We start from the raw sequence: 18,194 nt of genomic DNA, 5'->3' as shown, positions 1-18,194 counted from the left end.
TTTCTTTCTTTCTTTCTTTCTTTCTTTCTTTCTTTCTTTCTTTCTTTCTTTCTTTCTTTCTTTCTTTCTTTCTTTCTTTCTTTCTGCAATTTGGCCCCAATGGGATTAAAATATAAAATCCATGTACGTTGGCTTTGTTCTTAAAAAATTTACTTATCACCCACACTACATTAAATCCTCTGCATTAGTGCCTCCTTACATTATTTTCCTATTTCCTTGCCCCACCTCAAGCCTAAAAGTCAGAAAAACATTTTCTTCAAAGAATCATTTTTCTTGGTTTTGACTGACATTTGCAAATAGGCCACTCAAACATGTATCCTGATGTAGAGCATGCCTTGCTCTCGCTAGAGCCCGAGAACAGTTAAAGAGGCAGCCTGTGGCTTTCCCTTTCCCATAATATGGGCCACTGACAAAAGACAGATGTGCCCTTGTTTTTGGACAGATGAAGCCACAGCTCTATTTTTAAGTCTGTAAATGCTAACTCCGGTATGCCATCTCTGCGTTTTACTCCTCAGTGGCTTCTGTCCACTTACAGCTCCTACGGGTCCCGATGTTTCCCTGGCTTCTAGCTCCCTCTCCTTGTCCACATAGAAAAGAATAAGATATTATCACATGCATCTTGGCCCAGGAATTCCCATTTTTAAACTCATTAATGTAACTGTGACAGGAAAGGCTTTGTGTCCTGTTCAAGTTTCAGGCAACATGTTAAACTGATGTGACATGGCCCCAAGTTAGAGCATTAAGTCAGTGAGTCTATATTGACTCCAGTCTATACTGGAAAGTGGGGTCTTTACTACCCAGAATGACTAGTGTGTCTCTCTGAGAAGAACAGATGACTGTTGCTATAGGTGTTTTTGGAATTATTCTAGAGGAGCCACTGTCTACTGGAGTGGAACATGTGATTAACAATGACAAGACTCACATGGAACTTTGGGATAGTTCATGGCCATCCACCTGGAAGCCTCTTCCTGGAACCATAACACAACTGGCACCACAACGACACCTTGCCTTGCAAAAAACATTGAGTGACGTGTTTAGTCCTGTTTGTTGTCTGCCGTTGCTAAGTTCTCTCCAGGCAACCCATGAACTCTCCACCCTTTTAATTTGATGCCTTTCACATTCCTGAAGAATGTGGTTCTCATCACGCAGTTGCCACAAGGGTTACTGGTTTAGTAAACTTTGATGTGAATTTTCTTTCTAAACATGACTTTGGTGCACATAGTATAACATCGCAACTGTGGTTTCTGAAATTCTGAAATAAGTGTTTTATCTTTAAGGACATTTTTGCTATTCTGTGGTGAAGTTGTCAACACCTTCTAATGTATGAGAATTTCTCCTTTCTCCCCCAATATATAATTTCTTCCATATTTTCAGATACTTACATCATCTAAGCCAATTTGTTGGCACATTTCACCCCATACTATAGAGAGAAACCACAGTATAGATTTTAAGTGCTGACAGAGAAAGAACTGTTAATTTGCCTAGTCTGCAACCTGTGCAATTTTCTACTTCTTACATAGAGTATAAATTTCCTGATAGTCATATTGATGTTTTATTAACTGTGGATGTGCTGGGTGAAAAAAGAAGGTGGCTTTCCCAGAGATGATTTTTTTCTCACTTGATACTTTCCCATCACCTGAATACTGGTAATAGTGAGCAATAATATAGTCTGAGTTTGGAGACATCTATATCTTTGGAATCACCTCCTCTGCAGACAAACTAAGCAAAACAAAATACTGTTTAGGGATTCAATTTGTACTTTTGGAATTAGGCAGCTTCATAGACCTGTTTTCTCTTGGTGTAAACTTCTCAGCTCTCATTAAGTGATTCACATGGGTGACTCTAGTTCTCTATGTGCCATCCCAACATGCTTCTCAGGCTCTTCCATGAAACCTTGCATCCCTCCTTCATCACCTACTAAAGAGAATGGCACCTACATCCACCCAGTTGCCCAAGCTCTGGACTCCAGACTTATTCATATTACCTTTTCCCTCACGGACCACACATCTAACCAGCCACCAAGACATGTCAAGGTGAATCTTCTTAACAGTACACGCCTTTCTTCCCTTCCTGGCATTGCCCACTGTGACAGCCTCAGGTCAGGCCTAAGGCTTTTCCACAAGAATTACATCAACAGCTTCCCATGGTCTTTCCTGATTCTAGCCTCGTCCTTAAAATTTATTCTCCATAGAATTATCAGGGGGCTTTTTCCAGAATGCCAACCTGATCAAACCATCCCCTGGTTTTAAATGCCTCCAGTGGCTGAGAGCTATTGAGTAGTCAGACTTCTTGGCATGCTGCGTCAGGTGCTCCACAACTACGTGTCTTGCCTCTTCCTCACCTCAGATTCAATGTGTGCATATAAAATGTGTAGCACTTGATATTCTGTATTGCAATCTCTATTGATTTGTCTCTCTTTCACTCCTTACCCAAGCCACCAGCCTAGACTGTAAAGCTACAGAGCCAAAGGCGGTGTTTCAGTAAGGAATATTTTCTCAACGCCCAGCTCAGTGACAGCTACACAGGATTGTCCAACTAAAAGTTTACTGAATGGATGAATGAGTCAATCAACAAAGTGTCAACTCTCGCTACCATCATGATCTTATCCAACGATAGAACACTAGATTAAATGTCCCTCACAATCCAACTTCTCAAGTTTCCTACGCTCCTCTCAGCTGTCACACGAGCACAAGTCACAGGTTTACTTCCTTCCATCAGATGCCAGCCTGTCTCCATCTTTTCTGGGCTCAGCTTCAGCCAGATTCCCTACCACTTTCCTCCCACACATAAAGCATACTAAGTCAAACTCTCATCTTCTTCAAGACTTAATGTGCCTCCCTAAATGACTAATTTACTACTAGAGAGACACTTAGGCACTGGGGAGAATCTGGCTCATTATTTAATAGCCAATAAGGCCAGCTGTTTCATTTCAAGAAATTAATGGTCTTTAAAACCTTTCCATATTGTACCAACTGTGCTTCTCAACGAAGAGCCAAGTGACTTTTATTAGTAGGGTTGATAAAAGCCAAACCCTGTTAGTCTATGCTAGCTTTCTTCATAATACCAAGAGAGTCTTCGGGGATATCTGGTTATTTTTGCTTTACTCTCCCTGTTGATTCTTTGAAATATTTTCTCTGCTGAATTTCCTTTGGTTGGTCCCTTGGAGACTGCAAAAGGTGGTCCAACAGCTGTACTCCATGGCCTGATGGCTTGATCCTCTGCCTTCTTCACATCTTAAGGAATGAATGCCTTTCAGCATTTAGCCCAATTTGGCTGACACAGTGAGCAGTTTGTTAGTTCCAGGTTAGCTCATTCAATCTTTAGCTACTTGAAATTACTCTTGTGTAAAAAAAACCCAAAACATTCACATTCAGAGGATGTTTTATGAAACCATCTTTCTCTTATTAATATTCCGTCTTAGGCAAAAAGGTCAAGAAAAGGCTAGATGAAGCCACAAATCCATATTATGAGACAAAGATATAGCAGCCCTTAAGTTTTTAGCTCTTGATCAGTACTTGAGGACATTCAGCTTTTAAGAACAAGACTGAGTAAAATACATTTGCCGTCTACCAGCAGCTAATGTCTCTATTCTTTTTAAATATCAACTGTTGCCAGTGGCACGTGAACAGCTATAGTACCATACCCTACATACATAAAACGGATTATTTATCTAAGTTATATATGGCAAAGGTGGCTATGGCTTAATGTTAATATTGTACTTTCTTTGGGTTTCCTGTGGTTTTATGCTGCTATAATTTAAAGTGGGATTGATGTAGTACTTCTTGTTCCAAAAAGGTTGCTGTCTACTCAGACTCCTGAGAGCTCCCCCTCCCTCTTTACTTTCTGGGGGTGGGAACAGAATGTTAGTTTCAAATGCAGGGAAGGCAGCCTTGGTGATCACACAAGAGTGGCCTCTGACACTCCAGTAGGCCAGCACTGGAGGATGTGATGAGGGGAGGGGAGTGAGGGCACAGAGGCAGGAGCTTGCTTTCTGGGATTGACATGCTGGGAAGTTTTTGTCCTCTCTAGAAGCAGGCAGGGAGGCTGGGTGTGGAACAGAAGGACACATGCACACTATGATGTGTGGGACTGAGAGGCAGGGGGCCACAATGAGGCTTCTCGCTAAAACTCTCACATCCACTCTGATTTTGAAGGTACGTCAGCACAGTAAGTTAGTGTTTGGGTATTTTCTCATAAACTTTATAAATTAAATCTTCTCTGTGAATCCATTATCATCTTGTTGGAAAAAAACGACACAAAAACACCCAACACTTACTTGTCACATAAAAATCATAATATGAGGATTTTTATGAACGACCCCTCTAAGAGTTTACAGTCAATCCTTCTAATTCTGTAAATCTGACTGAGTCACAAAACTCTCTCACTCACACCTTCCTGCAGAAATGTGAAAGTACATTGCTGCTCAGGATGACATGTGTGTTCAAAGATTTCCCACAGTAGAACAAATAAATGAAAACTAAATAAAATAATAAATAACTAGAAGAAAATATGGGCAAATACATGGCCTCAGTATGGGAGACAATGTTTTGTATATAAAGCAGATGAATAAGCCATAAGGCAAAAGATCAAAGATTTAACTATAAAAATGACAATTCCTATTAACTATAAATTTAAAGCTAAATAATGTTAACATATGACATGTTAATGTTCTTAATACTATCTGACGAGATCTAGTTAGTCAAGAAGTAAAAGATGAATACAAATGATATTTTACAACAGACTGAAAAAAATGCAAATTCCAATAAACACATGAGAAAAGTTCAAACTTACTAAGAGTAAAGAAATTACAAATTAAAACAGTTTGTGATCACCCTGGCTGGTTTGCTCAGTGGTTAGAGTGTTGGCCAGTGGACTGAAGGGTCTCTGGTTCAATTTCCAGTCAAAGGCATGTATCTCGGTTGCAAATTCCATCCCTGTCTCCGGTTGTGGCATCAGCAAGAGGCAACCAATCCAATTGAAGTGTTTCTCTCACACCACTGTTTCTCTCTCTCTCTCCCCCTTCCCTTTCTCTCTTCCACTCTCTCTAAAAATCAGTGGAAAAAATATCCTCACTTCTCAGGTGAGGATTGAAAAAAAAAACAGTTTGTGGTCATAATTGCTATTTTTAACCTATTAAATTGATAATGCTGGTGAGGGTGCAAGTTGGTACAGCTTTTATAGCGATTGGTCAGGCAATATATATCAAGAACTTTTAAAATATTCACACATTAGAAATTTATCCTGTTGCCTGCGTGTCTTATGACAAGTACTTTTTGTTTTCAGGAAGATGAGCTTAAGCATCTTTATAGAACTGGATGTAACTGATCCAGTCTTACAGGTTTCCTACATTTAACACGGGTATCTTAGCAAGAAGTCTAACGCTAAGGTGAGATTATAGAGACCACAGGTGTGGCATGACCAGGGCTATAGGACTACCCTTGCATTTGGGCAAATTTTTGTTATCCTTAATTTGAGCACAGGCGTCATGTTGAAATCCATGCAGAACTTGACCCGGTGTGTGTTTACAGCATGATCCTAACTAAGTCCCGTCACTGCCGTCATTCATTGCATGCAGGAGTTAGGCACCTAGTGCCAGTTTGCATTTGCTGAGGCTTTCCACAATCTCAGGGGTGTTCCCAGAGGTGCGACGGTACTTCAGTGACATTCTGAGCATGGGCTCAGCAGAAAATGAACTTGTCAAAGACTTTACAGCATGCTGATGGACTGTACATTCGCGTGAAACAAAGAGAAACCAGAATTCCGTTCTGGGGTGATGTTCCTGGGCTGCTCTGTCCATGCTACCACATAAGACAACCAATTCACAGAATGCCTCCAAAAATAAAATGCAGGCATCAAGACTGCCTGGGGCTACTGAATAATTACTTAAATATTACCTCATACTTCAAAATAAACTTAAACCCTTAAAATTCTAGTTATTGACAGCTTAAAATGTTACACACATTTCTATTAATGTATAGAATATGGAGGATAAGATTTTGCTTTGACATTAAATTTAATTTTTAGGTGTATATACTTACAGTATTCACTTCAGGAAAGTGTTTAGTAGAGCAAGCTGACCATTTCAAGTGCAGAAAACATGACTGGTTGAAATGATTTTGGGGTATCTCCTATTTTTTTTTTTTTTTTTTTTTTACTTTTGAGTTTGAACTCGAAAATTATGGGAGCTTCCACTGTTCCTTGTGTTTTGTTGTTGTGCTATTGCCACAACAATACAAGGAGCTCAATATGTCCATTAGCCAGGTACACCAAATCCTTGTGTTTTGCCCCATTTACTTTATCACTGATTCTTTTCACCCCCCCCCCCATTTTCTCCCCTTCCCACCCCCCTCCTTGTCTCCATATGCAACATGGACACACATACACATATTAGTATACATCCCTATTATTATTTCCTGAAGCATTTGAGAATACTTTGGAGACATATGCCTCTTTACCCCTAGATATTTCAGTGCATATTTCGGAAGAATAAGGATATTCTGTTTTCTAAGCACAACAGAGTTCCTCAAATGATTTCTTCTCACCCTCATGCCTATGCTTCATGGGGTGAGAGCTGTGCTTAGTCACAGACTGCCATTAAGTCACCAGTTCTTCCTATATGAGAAAAATGTAATTTCCAGAATGAAATTACACAGACAGTGAGAGATAAGACTTTGCTGTCCACATAAGCAGTGAAGACATGTCACAACCACAGACCGGCAGCCAGGCCTGTGCGATTTGCCCTGATCTATCTGCCTCTTTCTGAACTTTTGGAGTAAAAGACTCCACATTTCTGGGGCTCCTTCTGGAAGTCTGAAGGGCACCTCAAATCTAACACCTCTCAAACCATACTCATGAGCCTCTCTCCAAACCTAGTCCTCTACCAGCATTGCCTTCCTTGGGGAACAGTACCACCACCCAGCTGTTGTGTGTGCGTTCATTCTTGACACCTGGCTTTCCTTATGCCCTACACCTCCATATGCAACTCATCATCATCACTGTCAGTTCTCTCCACCATCTCTTTCCATCTGTACTATCATCACTGCCACCCTTGTACACCCTACCAACATCTCTCACAGGAAGGACAGCAATGATCTCTGAACTGGTGGGTACCCACTCCAGCCTCCCTCCACTCTATTCTCCAGCCTGCAGCTAGAAAAAATAACTGAAACACAATCTGACCATGACATTATTCTGTTTAAAATCCATATGGTTTCTAGTTAGTGTTGGAATATACATAAACATCCTTCACTTAACCACCCATGACCTGCCTTCCACCTACCTCTCCCGCTCTACCCTCGTGGTCTCTGTCCCAGCCACACAGCCTTCCCTCAGTCTCCCCGTCACCAAGCTCTCTCCACCACAGGGCCTGTGCATGTGTTCTCTCTGTTTGGAATATTAATTATTTCTTCTTTCTAACCTCCATTAGACCATAGCTCAAGTCTCACTCCCTGCTTTGATTTAGTTCAATTTCCCATAGTTTCTTGAATGACATATCTCTCCTTTTTCATAATGGGCCGAGTTGCAATTTTATGTTTACTTTGTGACTGTACAATGACTATACCTTCCACTACATATAAGACCCACAGTAGAGAGCTTTGTCTTGTGGGCTTATTGTTGTATCCTCAAGGCCTACAGAGTATATTGAACTTGGTAGGCAGTCAGTGAAGAATTGCTGAATGAACAAAGTAGAAAAGATATGCGATTTTCCTAGCTCATCTGTTCAGGCTAATAAAGTTGCACAATTTACTCTGAACCATTCAGGACTGACCTGAATAAAAAAAAAATCAGATAGGAAAGGACTGACCAGAAAAAGGACAAACTGAGGAATTCAAGCTATTGATAAGGTGATAACATAAGTGACCTGTCTATCCGTAACCCGCAGAAGGCAGCCGTCACTTTATCGTGGCTACATTACACATTAATGCATCTGGAAATTACTCATACAAAACATCGTCTAGAAGCTCTGTCTTGTATAGGGACCTGATTCTGATGTCGGAAAAAACTGTAAAAGGGTATTGCACAGTGTAGGCCATCCAGTATATATTATCAAAGGCACCAACAGAACAGTAGAAAGTGACCCAGCACAAATTCTAATCCTGATTTTATAGGATTGTTTCCAGCAGGAAAAGTTCACTGTGGCGAGTTCCTTCTCAAAATAGCTCGGCGTGCTTATTTTCCATCTTAAGCCTCTGCTGCAACAATTAAGCTCTTTCCAGTACCCTGCACAAACCAGGCTGTCAGACACTATCATTTCTGAAAATGGGTCTGCATTTGCCTCGGCTACACGCAAGCAATTAGTGGGCAGAAACCTTATCTGAGCAGTCAACGCCCTGTCTTCACTTTCAAGCAATGGCCAAGTTCAAAGGCTGCTAATGATGCCCCAGAGCGTATTGTTGGTGGAGAGTGGCCAATGGGAATTGCCAGGTTCCCACCTATTTAACATGCCATTCCGTGTCCAGCCATGAGGGTCAGTCTTGCTAATTGTGGAGCGGCACAACCCTCTGTTGGGACCAACCCCAACCACTTCTATCCAGGCTTAATTGAAGACTTGGAATATAGGCAGGAACACATTCTGGATGCGGTTCTATTTGTACCACCCCTTCCCACATTTGTACCACAAATGTTTGCCTTTGCGAGAAATAATGGAGCTGGACCAAGGTGTTTCCTGGCACAAGGACGGAGGTCATGGGGCCTGTGTCACATAAAATCCAGGGCACAGATGGGCTCAGATGGCACCTCTATGGTCACTGACTGCCAAAGCTCTCTTCTCTGGACTTGGAGCAACAGACTCTGTAAAAGCCATCCCCCCACAGTTTTCTGGCACGTACATCCCAGCCACGTCCCCCGAGGATCTGCCAGGACTATATGTGAACGGAGCAACAATACTTTCCTGGCGACAAAAATTGCTGAAGTGGAACCGACGGCTATATATTTTTTAAACACCAGCATAACAAAGAGGCAGTCTTTAAAAAAGAGCACTGTTTGAAAGATATTTTGGCTGGAAGGAAGTGGGTGTTTACTAGTACATGTGTTCAGGGGAGCTCTGTGGTTCTTAGTAATTTTGAATGCCTGTTAGGGGTTTTTGCATTTTAATGTCCTGCAGTTACATATTGCAGAGATGTGTGTGTGTGTGTGCGCACATGCAGGGGTTGGGGGGTGGACACAGCGAGAGCTGCTGCAGTACAGGATGGTCACTGAGTACTTCTACCTGATTACAGCCAACCTAGCACAAGACAACCTGATTCATGGAGATTCTGCAGGTTTCCGGACGGGGAAGAGCTGGACTGAATTCAAAGTGCCCCTTATTACTCTGTGTGCGGTCTTGGCCATACCACTTTGCATCTCTCAACCTCAGTTTCTTCACCCATAATATAGGGACAATAATACCCAGGATTGTTACTAGAAATGAGGTGACATTTAAAGGACCCACCAGAGTTCTTGGAGCATAATTAGATACCAAACAAGTGTTAGTGGCTACCTGCATGCCCCATTGCTAGTGTTTCTGTGGAAGGATAGTGCAGAGTGCAGCCCTCAAAGAAATGAGGTGCAGTGCTCCCCGAGGCCATGCATATGGGGGTGTAACGGTTATGCCTGCAAAGCCCTAGGCAGAGCCATGTTCATCCTCTTAGTCGTAAGGAAAATGTGGCCATCTTGTTTTCACTTAGGGAAAGCATCTCACAGTGATATAAGAATAAAAATGGCAAACTTCTAGAGTATTTTTCTTTTCCTCCATGACTTCCCTACTGTTCTCTTCACTGTATTTTATTACTTTTTCACCACCTCTAGGTTGGAACATTTTTCATGTTCTTTGAGCTCTAAAAGACAATGAACACAGAAGTGTTTTTAACATGGTCTAAGCTGTCTTTCTTCCCATGTAGTCATGCTACTCGAGAAAAAGCTGATGTAGTCCAGCCTCTCCCTAAACTGTCTGTGTTCAGGGCAGCACACAGTGAAATAAAACTCATAGAGAACTGAGTTTGAATTCTTGTTTGGGTGCCACTTGGGAGGATGGATATTTTTCTTTTGTGGATGACAGCCGTCATAATGACCGCTATGTAGTTAGAGGGTGAGCATCCATGAGGCGATGCACGTAACATACCTAGCCCATGGGAGGGACTCAGTGCATTTACAATACTCCTCTTACTTCCGTTGCCCTAATTGTTCGTAGCTTGATTTTCTCTTCAAGTATAATTGGACAGTTTAGGAGTAAACATGACATCTTTGAAACCATCTACATGCAGATTTGGGTTCATAAAAATGGAAACTCCACCCAGTGACTTTACTCTTAAATATTCTTGCTGAATAACATCATGTGTTCACGCATTTGGGGCTGCACTCGCTTTTCATCCAAGATGCCTGTCTGTTTTAGTGATGAAATGGCATTTTATACAATCATACAACACCAGCCTCCTAAACACATACACACCAGAGACTATCATGAGCTAATGCATTCGGTTTATTCAGCGTCTCTGCCTGCAGTTGGTTGGCCTGAGGACAAATCTGGGGACAGCAAATCCAGGAACATAAGTCATGGGACAGGCACAAAGGGCTGGGGAGATGGAGACAGAGGAGGTGGGTGCAGCATGAGGGGTGGGCCATGCAAACAGTGCAGCCCAGTCCAGAGACTCACAGCAATGGCCCTCGTGTACGAGCTTTTGGAGGCAGAGAGGGCAGGATGAAGATACACCAGGAAAACTTCCAGAACAGCCAAAGAGGGTGAGAAATTAGGCGCAGAGCAACCCTCAAATCTAGTTGCCTAGGCACAAAGCAGCCTTTCCTCTTGGCCGGAGAAGTGGGAAATAAATGCTAAAGCTCCTGAAATGTGTGCAGGAGGGAAATCATGGAAGTCAGCCTACCGAATGTAACACGTTTCAAGTTCAAGGTAGTGTCAGACCTGGCGTTCTTAAAATAGCAGGCACACACTCTGCCTCTAAAAGAGTACTTAACAAGAAAACATGTAGTAGTTTAGAATTTTCTATGGAAAATGAGGGAAAAGTAAGAATGTATGGAATTTAACATATGTGGTCTATCAAAGTTCAGTTAAAATTATTTTGGGGACATCAGTCCTGTAATGGGTCTTAACATGTTTTAAATCACTAATATTCTAGCTAAACTCATAATGGAGGCCTTCAATTGAATAATTAATATCAAATATTCTAACTGGCATCAAGGATATATTGCCTAGGAGGAAATGATGAAAAGTGTTATTAAAATGGACTTTTATCAGAGGAACTAAGTGACATAAAAATGACATGGCAGTAGCATTAACCCCCTGATCTCAGCTGTTTGGCATCTGAAGGCACTATTACATGCGAGGGCTTTTTGCATTTTTCAGGAAGTTTGAGTTGACAATGGAGACATCTTAATCTCACAAAGAATTCAATCGCTGCTAATTCATCATTGTGTCCTCCGCATTAAGAGGGAGGTGGTGTCAGAGAGGCCGGTCCAGCAGGCAGCTGACTCCACAGGGCAGGGAAGCAGGGACGAGATTTCCAAAAAGGGAGCCCAAGGAGCAAGGAGGAGAAGCTGGCTCTGGTGGGCAAAGAGTGTCATTGAACTTCAAGAGGCATTAAACTCTGTCACATGCGGATGCGGGAGATGCAATCTAGACAAGCTCTTCAGCTGCCTTCACATCCCTGCAAAGTCAGAGCAGCAGCCGCAGCCCTGAGCTCTGAAAGGTGGCTTTTCACGGCAAGAAAGGGCCGTTCAGATAAAGTTGTGCCACCCGGAAGGTGTCAGAGAGACTGGCCACGATTCGCCATATCAGATGAAGGGTGACAGGCCCCTGTCTGGAGACGTGGGGACAAGGACTACTTTTAGCTGCAGTGACCTCAAATCTAGCCTTGACTGCAAGGAGCGATCCGCATGTTTGCACGAAGCACCTTACTTGTCACACTGGCCTTGTGGCAGAGAGAAGCACTCAATTAGGCAGTGTGGGGACTTCGTCAGCTTCTCCGGGCCCAGATGGCCAAACCCCGCCCACACCTGACACACACAGAGACGCCCAGTGTGCTGACTGCTCAAGTTCTCATTGAACTCATTTTAATCACTGTCTAGGTTCGCTTCAGCCAAGACCAGGCCTGGGCACTGGTGGATATCTTTGCAGAACTCGAATGTCACTGCCACCTGCTCAGCAAGTGTCATAAAAACAATGCCAAGTTGGCCATGGAACACGCAATAGCCATGAGCAGAGCGGAGGCTAAATGGAGAAAAGAATGCGATGAACGAGAGAGGGCGAGTGTCTTGGAGCAGCGAGGCAATGACAACCAAGGACGCAGAGGGGCCCAGACAAGATGTTCTCAAGGAGGAGGCGCTGTGCACGCTGCGAACTTCAAAGTCAGCTGCACACGTGGGCCTGGAGTCCTCCTGGGGCTGGGCAAGAGCATATGTAGGGAAGAAAGCTGAAACCGACAACACGAACCAACCGAAATGTTACAGCAGAAGCACATTCTTACGGCGTGCGCCTCTGATCTGAACACCATCCCACCCAATATCACAACACTGGGAACACGCTTAGAAAGCTAGTGTATTTTAGGTTCTTAGGCAGCAAGCACAAGCTGTCTGCTCCTTCTAAAGTTGCTCTTTCTACCAGAACTCAGTTCCGGGATGCCGCTTCTCATGATACAGCCAAGTTAAGGCTGCGTCAGAAGTTCAAGTGACTACGTAACACGGGTGAGAGCGACGCCAGGACGGGAAGCCACATAGCCTACGCGGGCCTCCGTCTCACATCAGTCTGGGAGAGAGCGTCTCTTACCCCGGGGGTGTCATGAAGGTTTCCACCAGAAAATTTATCGCCATTTTATTTCTTCCTGGTAGAGATTATTCCTAATCTTAGAGAACCAAAGCACCAATTTGCAGATACTGCTTTCTCATCTCTCGGGAGTGTTCTAACAAAACAGGAGTCTCTTTTTGGTAGGCAAAGTATATTGCTTAATGTTCATCTAGTAATTACACATTAAACTGTTCATATTTCAAGGGAAGGACTCGAGGGAATGGGAAAGAATTGATTTTATGACAGCATTACAGAGACGGTGGAAAGGCATTACCTAACCTGTATATTAGTAATGTCTGTGTCATATACAAAGATGAATAAGACACAGCCCCTGTCCTCAAAAGCACTTACAGTTTAGTGAGAAAGACAGAGGAGGAGTATGAAATGAAGGGAGTGTGATAATCGCAGAGTTTGGATCTGACTCAGAGCTGGATAACCTTAGTCTCAGAGGTTAAATGTACAAACCTGCAGCCGGACTGCTTGGGTTCAAATCCCAGCTCTGCTGTTTCTAGCTGTTGAACTTGGGCAATTTTACTTCCTTTCCCTATGTCTGTGTTCTTGCATAAGAAATGGGGACAATGACAGGGTTGCTACTGAGTCATAGCGTTGCTGTGAGCATAAGGTCAGTCAGTAGATATAAAGCATTTAGAACAGTGCCTGGTATATAATGAGGGTGCACTAAAACTTTTATTGATCCTAGGGGAAAAAATATGTCCTCATGAAAAATCAATACTAATATTGAAAACCAGTGCCCTGAAATAGTCAAGAAAGCTTGGGAGGAATTCTTTCCTATAACTTACTTATAGAAAGACAAATCTATCCTCATCTGTAAACCAATGTATTAAAAATCTACTGGCATTATGTCCATGGTCTTAGTTTAGGTCCTGGTGCTGGGTGTAAAAACTGGTGGGGACAAAAGACAATCCTTATTTCCAGGGATTTATAAATCCAATGGGTGGAAAGGGACAGTGAAGAATCATAATCTAATTCAGGGTATTTTCAGTGACACAGGAAAGGTGCCAACAAACATTATGGAAGTTAAAATGAAGCGGAGCTGAGGGAGGCTCAACTTTGCATGGGGCTTTGAAGAATCTTGGAAGGAAGGGATGGATAGGCCAAGCAGACAGTTGCAACTGGGACCACAAGAAGAGTGAGACAGAAGGTTAGCCGGGTTCATTTTGCAACATCATGGTGATGAGAACTGAATCTGTAGGGATGGAGGAGGCTGCTCAGGGTGTGTCTACATAAAGGAAAGGGCTGGAGGCGGGATCAGCGGGAAGCATCACTGGCAGGCAGAAGCCTGGGGCAAGAGATAGAGTGTCCGTGGGTGGTGAGGAAATAGAGCCGACAGGCATAGGCCACTTTTTCCTAAAGTAGGAAACGTGGGAATGAAGGAGAAAGGGAGGTTGAGGAAGGGTCTTCGTTTTCTCTGATGGACTAGATCAAGTTCATGGGGTGAGTCTGCCCCCCCGAGCCCTGCGTGGCTATGAGGCATTAGAGCATGGTCGGTGCTGCCCAGTCCTGAGCCGACAGGAGGATCTTAGCAGCGTCTCAGCACTGGATATGGTCTCCACACTGGGGACATTCTAAGCCTGAACTGAATCTTGTTGGACAGGCCTTGGCCTCTTGCCTAGACTTGAGTCCGCATCCTATACCCATTATAGGAACTTTCATCTAAAAGAAGTGCTGTCTCCTAGCATGTCCATAGCACAGCATGTTCAGATCGTCTCAGCTTGACATGTCCTCTTGCCCCTGACCATCTGGACTACTGGTCCTTTCTCAGAGTTGGCTAATCCTTCAGCCTAAGTTATACCTCACACAGTTATTAGCTCTCTCCTTCTCCACGCTGTGGGATTCTCAGCAAACTGTGCGGCTGGGCCTCTGCATGCACAATAGTAGGCAGGGGAAAGAAAGCAATGGCCAAGGGGCTTGAAGATGTAGGCAAGAGGGGTAGTTGTTGGTACAGGGTCCCTGAGAAGCCAGTGACCATGAGCTCCGCTGTATGGGTTTGACACATTAAGGAAAGGAACACATCTTCCCCAGAGATAACATTAAAGCAAGTCCTTAAAATATGGCAGGCAGGCTCTTCACTGAGGGTTCTGCATATATTATTGTACTTAACACTCACACCAGCACTACACAGAGGCCCTAAGGTCATCCCCAGGTCACAGATGGAAAAACTGAGGCTGGAGCAGTTAGATCATGAGCCAAGGTCACACAGGTGAGAGTGATGGCTGGGGCTGTAACTATGGCCTGACTCCAAGTCCTGTCGTCATCATTGCTGCTCAGGACCTGTGTGTTAATGAAGACACAGGGAATTTGCAGTGCAGGACGCAGCAGTTGAGAAGCTAATGTTGACTATTTCAAGGTCATAAAGAAAAGGAGGTGAGGTCATCTCTAGAGATTGGGCTTGGGGGCCTTGGCCATCTCCATAGGAGTTAACGGGAGCAGCCACTGTGGGACAGTCAGGGGAGTCGACAGCATGGCTAAAGGGCCCTGGCCGGCAGCAGGGGCCCAGCTGGGGCTGGGTAATGTGGGTCTTGTAGTGAAGTCCTTGAACACAGTTTTATGAGTTTCTCCGGCAACCTTTCACCGCCCACGTGCGTAGGACCACAGAAGAGATGTGGTGCCTTTTGGCTCACTCCTTAGGGCTCAGCACTCGATGACAAGCCCAGAAGTGCAGTGTCACAGGCTGATGCACAGAGCCATCTGCAGAGGAGGGATAATGGGGTCCCGTGGGGCCGGCGATGGGCCAGGTGGGAATGACGGAGGCTAGGGGTGGGAGAGTAGAGTTCCCTGCCGAGGGACTGGCCAGGAGGAAGCCTGTGCAATCAGAATGGGGCCAGGAGATCCAAGAGGGGCTGGGAGGCTGCCATGAAAAAGAAGCTGTTTGCAAAAATACATACATTAATGCTCGCCTGTTATTGCAGCCTGGGAAACAGCCCTTCCCCACTCACCCAAGGTGAGTAATAACTTGTGTCAGGCTAGGATAAGGGGATGCTTTCTTCATGCTGTTTACTTCCATAAAAAACTGGGGGCTGGACAGGATAGTAAAACACGGACCCTGGTAAAAGCCCGTGTTTGCTAACGAGGCTGTATTACAACCATGCTCTGCTTTCCAAAGCAACTCCCCCAGGAGAAAAGAAATAAAGCCATTTTTCTTCCGAGGCAGAAGGCTTAACAATAACACTTAACATCGCTTAGCCCTTAGCCTCAGGCAACCTCATAACTATTATGCGAGGACTTGTCTTTTTCCTGGACTGGCTAGGGTTCTGGCTTAATTTTGCGAAGTGCCATTTAGCCTGGCAGTGGCTGCACAGGCCTCCTTTAACATGACAGCTCTATGAAAGCATAGTGGGGTGCCCCTTCCCCTGGGCTCCCCCCCATATGTCCACTGGGAAGCACTGTCTCTGTGTCGATGGCTCCACATTTGACATAAATCAACATCATGGAGTTTATCTTCAAAGCTCCTATGAAAACCATCCACAAACAACACAGGAACCAAACCCAGCAGTAGCATATTAACAGTGGTCAGCAAACTGCGGCTCGCGAGCCATACACGGCTCTTTGGCCCCTTGAGTGTGGCTCTTCCACAAACTACTGACTTCTGCGCATGGGCCACGGAGTTTCAATCGCCCTGTACGTGTGTGCCCGCATGTGGTATTTTCTGGAAGAGCCACACTCACGGGGCCAAAGAGCCTCATGTGGCTCCCGAGCCGTGGTTTGCCTACCACTGCCCTATAAGGTTGGCCACTGACTTCCTATTGATAGAATCATTCCTACTTTCATTTAAAGATTTAACTCCATAAATATGTCAAAGCTTCCTGCTGCTGTGACAAAGAGGGGATCCGATGCTACAAGGAGGTGCTCTCCAAACTCTGCCCGCAGAAGGGAGAGCTGTGGGGCTGGTGGGACCCCATTAGTGGACAGTGACATCTCCAGGGCCTGGGAGACCAGGAAACCAGGGGAAATGTTGCGGGCACTCGGCGGAATCTCCACTTTCTCAGAAGCCGGCAGGGCAGCTGCTGCCTCTGCATTCTGCTGCTTGTTGGGTAAATAAGGAGCCCTCCCCCCCACCCCCCGCCCAAGGATTAGAGCATCTTCCTTTTAGATATTGAGATGGCATCTCGAGTTTGAGCCCTCCTCCCATTTAGAAACCAGTGAGAAGGATCTGGTGCGTTTGTCTGAGCCTTATTCATTCTCCATCACGGCAACCTGGTTGCCAGGTAGCTACAGAGGTCTGCTTGCTCAGGCAGCTGATCGCCCACCCTGGTGCCTGTGGCAAGTGGACCGTTGGCCCATTTGTTTTCTGCCTACGACACTCGCATCCAGCCATAGTGATACTCTCGGGGCAGGCGGGATTTTATCAATTCCTACATGTGTGATGGCTCCAGAGCCACACACAACATGAATGCATCGCCTTCGTCAGAAAACGCCCTCCGCAGTGTGCCATCCTGAAATAGATGTGTGGCGATTCAGCTGTGATGGAGTACTTCGGGGCTTATAATAACAATACATAGAAGTTGGAGATTCAGAGGACTTTATGTTCATCATGAGGAATCTGGGCATTGGTAGCACCGCATGAAAAGTGATTTGCGGCTTCCCGTCCTAGACTGGAAGGACTCACTAAGGATGGACTCACTGTGTCTCCAGTCTGCATGTTCTCAGGGCTGATGCCGAATAGAGGAGCCAGAGGTAGGTGGGGAATGAAAGAGTGACTGAAATTTATAGGCTTTTCAATGTTCTTTCGGTTTTTGATTTGTACCCAAAACTCCATTGCCTCAGTCTGAGTTCAGGTTGGCCAGGAAGATGTTAAACTGTGTCCAGTTTTCCCCTTTTTTCTGCCCTCTCACAAGAACATACTACTTTCCATCTGCCTTAACCACAATTTCCATACACTTCAACACTGAAAGCCAGAAATTTTATATTTAAAACAACTTTTGGAGACGACTTCCATCTTTTTTTAAAATGAAAACAAGATACGAGGCCAGGGGAAAGTAGGGAGAGGAAGGAAACCAAGCATGGGAAAAACTGTGAGACAAAATATAAAAAAAAGCAAAGTGGGGAGTAAAAAAAAACCTAGTGGCACAGAAGCTTCTAAAATCCTGTACGTGGGGTATCCTGCCTAATCCATGTCAAAAACTGGTTCTCTGTCTGACTTGAGATTTTATTACGTTTGACAATCAACATACTATGGATAAGAGTGGACGGTCACTTAGGCTATGCCTCGTATACTTTTCAGGAGGTTCTTTTTGTTATGAGTTGTTATGAATTTACACGCGGAAGTCTAACCAACGCGCAACAAAACGGCACCTCCAGTTCTGAGTTAGCACTTTCGCAGCTCGGCCCTGATGGTCAGTTCCACCTGGGGTCCTCCTCTTTTTGCTAAAGCAGACACTGCAGCATGTCAGTTTTCTGGCTG

At 44.4% G+C, this 18,194-nt stretch overlaps 1 protein-coding gene across 1 annotated transcript in view; it reads right to left on the bottom strand.

The window, feature by feature from the left end:
• The window catches only part of PARD3B (par-3 family cell polarity regulator beta), an 838,084-nt gene that overhangs the window by 34,362 nt on the left and 785,528 nt on the right, over positions 1 to 18,194 (bottom strand). The window lies entirely within an intron of this gene.

The sequence above is a fragment of the Myotis davidii genome, unplaced genomic scaffold (genome assembly GCF_000327345.1).
Source record: "Myotis davidii unplaced genomic scaffold, ASM32734v1 scaffold394, whole genome shotgun sequence".
Taxonomy (NCBI): Eukaryota; Metazoa; Chordata; class Mammalia; order Chiroptera; family Vespertilionidae; genus Myotis; species Myotis davidii.
The sequence above is the reverse complement of the archived record's forward strand: the minus strand, read 5'-3'. Positions and strand labels throughout refer to the sequence as shown.